At 36.4% G+C, this 4,348-nt stretch overlaps 1 pseudogene across 1 annotated transcript; it reads left to right on the top strand.

The window, feature by feature from the left end:
- The first annotated feature begins 3,805 nt into the window (after nt 1-3,805).
- On the top strand, nt 3,806-4,342 carry LOC110329055 (annotated as a pseudogene). Its single transcript, XR_002380904.1, has one exon. The product of XR_002380904.1 is annotated as an E3 ubiquitin-protein ligase RNF4 pseudogene (transcript).
- The last annotated feature ends 6 nt before the right edge of the window (nt 4,343-4,348 follow it).

Genomic DNA, 4,348 nt, shown 5'->3' with positions numbered 1-4,348 from the left:
GAAAATGAGAGTACTTAATAAATTAAACGTCAATCAAGTTATTAGACAAGAGCCTAATGTAGCTTCTTTGGAGCCCTTATAAAAGCCTGACTTTGAACCAAGACAAGTGTGTATCGAAAGATAACTTCGCGGAAATACCATATAAAAAAAAAAAAAAAAAAAAAAAAAAAAAAAAAAAAAACAAAGAACAGGAAGGTCATGGAAGAAGCAAGGGCAGAGTCTTTGACCAGATTCATCCTTCACATCGCCCAGAAACCAGGACTCCTGACACTTGCTCTCCTGCTTCTTGTCTCCAGAAGAGTGAAACAATAAACCCTTGTTGTTTCATCCATTAGAAATTCTATTTCTAATAATTCAGTTATCACAGATCCATCACAAAATTTTGATAAAATAGGCCTTTTGTTAAGCATATCCTGTGTTGTTATTTTTACATCTTTACCCCCCTCTTTCCCATTTTAATGTGATATTTCATTGTTTATGTATTATAAGTTATATTTTGAAAGACATTGAATTGCCAGTTTACTGTTCATCAGCAATGATTCTCACTCTGCAAAGTGACAGCATTTTACTTTGTATTCAATCTTCCTTGTAAATTGATTGCCCCACACATATGACCCAGCCACACATGCATAAACACATTTCCCCCTCCAAAACTGACAGAGGATCTAATCACGCTGATTCTCAAAACAACAAAATAAATGAACAAAATGAAAGAGTTCAGTGTCTGAAAGTGAAAGAATGGTCACAGTGAATTTCAAATACAGACAATTTTACTTAGAAATATTAGGCACTTTTAAAAGAATATGATTTAATTTAACTTCAGACATAAAGGTATCTGAAAATAAAAATTAATGCATTTGTTTTAAATTTTCACAGGTGGAAAGTAATCCTATAGCATGTCCTTACTATAGCCTTATATGGGGCTTACTTTACATTGTGCATTTTTCTTTTCTCTTCTAGTTTATATTTGATTACCAAAATCGTTGTTTTTAAAGGAAAAAAAGAAGAAACTGAAAACATTTAACTATCCATATTTAAAATTATTCATCACCTAACATTTATAACTTGTTTAATTTTGAGTGAAAAATACAGATTTTCAAATATACATCTAATGTTGATTTCATTCCATTTATTTTATTTTAAGAATTTATTTGGGAAGCAGTCAGGTTCAGACCAGGAAGGGGATAAAGTCTGGATTGTAAAAAAGAATTAAAGAATAAAAATAAATACATTTAAAAAGAATTTATTATGTAATATAATGAATGATTTAATTTGAATGCTAACAATGGTAAAATACTTTCTATTACTGTGAAAAATATTTTCTATAAAAAAAAACTTACACAAGTCTCAAAATTTACTTGAAGAATGACTTGAAGAAATTCAAGTGAGTTGAGTTTAAAAATACTTCCTTCTTTTTGATATTAAAAGCTGAATGTTTTTATTAATATATTTATTCACTTTACATTCCAATATTAGCCCCATTCTCCTCTCATTATTCCTATCTCCATTTTTAGCTTCCTTTCTCTGAGATAGGTAGCCCCCATCCTATAACATCATGTACAGGAATAGATGCATCCTCTCCCACTGAGTCAAGACAAGTTAGCAGAGTTAGAGGAACCGGATCCACAGGGAGGCAACAGATTCATAGATAGCCCCCACTTCAGTTGCTGAGGGGCTCGCATAAAGTCCAAACTGCACATCTGTTACATATGTGTGGTAAGGCCTAGGTCCAGGCCATGGTCTCCCTTTGGTTGATGGGTTATTCTCTGGGAGCCCACAGAAGTTCAGGTTATTTGACTCCGTTAGTCTTCCTGTAGAGTCCCTATCTTTTTCAAGTCTCGCAATCCTTCCTCCAACTCTTTCACAGGACACCTTGAGCTTTATCTAATGTTTGTCTGTGAGTCTCTCTAACTGTTTCCATTGATTGGTGGATGGAGCTTTTCAGAGAACAGTTATGCTAGGATCCTGCCTACAAGCATGACAGAGTATCATTCATAGTGTCAAGGAGTGGTTCTTGTCCATGGGATGGGTCTCAATTTGGGCCAGTCATTATTTGGCTGTTACCTGCATCTCTACGACATCTTTGTTCCTGCACATTTTGCAATACCACTAAAATTACTTCTGAAGAAAAATCAGCATTAGTGTAAGCCAAAAAAATTTAAATCATTAGAATCCTTGGAATTTTTTATATTGCGAGTGTGTGTGTGTGTGTGTGTGTGTGTGTGTGTACGATCTACAGAATTATATTTGTATCTTTGTGAATTTTTAAGTTATTTTGCTCATTTCAAAGATAATCCTTGAGATACAGGAGCTGGTTCACCTATAATGTATATATAAATCATTTTTGATAACTTATGCCATATTAAATTCATAATGACTGTTAAAGGATATAAAGTTATAAAGTGTTTTCAATTACTTAAAAATACATGTTTAATTTTGTTTCATTTTCATTGATTATCTTTTCCAACATTTTTTATATCATTTGCATTTATACAAAAGAAGTATGAGTCTATGGTGTTTTTTAAAGCCATATAGCACAGGTAAACTATTGCTAAATGTCCCTTTATTAAAATGCGTTTGTTGTCCATGCTGATTAAATGTTGTATAGGAAAACAGTTAATTATACATAGGCGTTCATCATGATTGAATACCTGATTGACAAACTATAATGAAATCTCTCAATCTCTATCTCTCTCTTCCAGTATGTGTTGGTGTGGTGTGTGAGTATATGTGTATGTGTGTGTGTATGTGTGTGTGTGTATGTGTGTCTGAGCACATGTGCTCACATGTAGTTGAGTATGAATATAGCGAACAATGACTAAGGTGGGAAAGTCAAAAGAAATCTTTGTATTTATTCCATTAGATCCAACATTGATTGAGACAGGAGCTCCTGCTGCTGCTTATGATCTAGGAGATTTAGAGATTCTTCTCCATCTCCTATATCAGTATATGAGGCAAGTCTCTGGGAACATCTATGAGAGTATGACCAGATAGGTTTAGCTGAGTTGGAAGACCCATGCTGAATTCGGAAAACACCAACTTGTACGGTGGGGTATCCATCCACCTGTATAAAAGAAAAATAAATGAGGAAAAGGTAAAACTGAGCACCAGCAATCATGTGGTTTCTGCCTCATGATTCCAGACATCGCTTGTTTGCTTCATGTTCTTGTCATGGCTTTCAAGCTGTACCCTCAAACTCGGTCCAAGAAGAATAAACATTTCCTTTCTTACCTGCTTTAGTCAGGTGTACAACGGCACCAATTTGAAGTAAACATGAGTGCATTATTTTGCTTACAAAAATTCTCTGTAATGGATAATGAAGGCAATAAAAAAGAAATGGCAAGTGGTTCATGTAATTTATGTAATTATCTTACTGTAAAATAAGTAGGGCAATTGAAAATGAGGAATGACTAGGAAAGCTTTCGCGTTTAGCTTCATTTCTGTTACTAAGATAAAACACCCCGATTTAAAAAGAAAGAAAAAAATGTGCTGAAAACGAGTATTTTAGTTTACAATTGCAGGTTACAGGCCATCAATATAGGAAGGCCAAAGCAGCAAGGACCTAAAGAAGCCAGTTACATCCACAGACAAGAGCTGAAAATGAATGTGTACAGTCCTACAGTGATGCACTCGCTTGTTACTACTACACAGTTCAGGTCCTGGCAAAGAAAGTGGTTCTATCCACATTTGGAGGCCTCCTAATCCATCAATCATTAATCCATATTTCCACCTCAGTTAATCAATAAAGAAAATCCCCTCAGGCTTGAGCGGGTCTCCTCAGCGGCGGCTGGAGTCGGTGCGTACTTGCCTGAGCGCATCGGCCTAGGCGTGTGGCAGACAACCCCATCTCCAAAATTTGGAAATACTGCACATCTAGTTGGCTCCAAATTGTAAACCACAGGATGAGTATTCAGTGGGCATGAGAGATTGAGAACATCCTACCACACCATAAACCTTGGTGTAGATGACTTCCTTTTCTGTGGATTGAAGCCAGAGAGCACAATGAGTACAAGAAATCCTCAAAGAAAGCGGCATGGTGGGACTGTAAATTCTAGACAAACCCAGAAGCGAACTCGGGAAACAACTTCAACCCCTGAGGTTTCCTTGGAAACAGAACCCATAGAACTTGTGGAAACTGTTGGAGATGAAATCGTGGACCTCACCTGTGAATCTTTAGAGCCCGTGGTTGTGGACCTGACTCACAATGNCTCTGTTGTGATTGCTGAAGAAAGGAGAAGGCCAAGGAGAAATGGGAGGAGGTTACGGCCAAGACCATGCTGACAGCTGTGTGGTGAGCAGTGACGATGAAGAACTGTCTAGGGACAAGGATGTGTACGTGACTACCCAT

The sequence above is a fragment of the Mus pahari genome, chromosome 11, assembly GCF_900095145.1.
Source record: "Mus pahari chromosome 11, PAHARI_EIJ_v1.1, whole genome shotgun sequence".
In the NCBI taxonomy this organism is placed as follows: Eukaryota; Metazoa; Chordata; class Mammalia; order Rodentia; family Muridae; genus Mus; species Mus pahari.
Note: the sequence above shows the minus strand (reverse complement) of the source record. Positions and strands in the feature narration are given on the sequence as shown.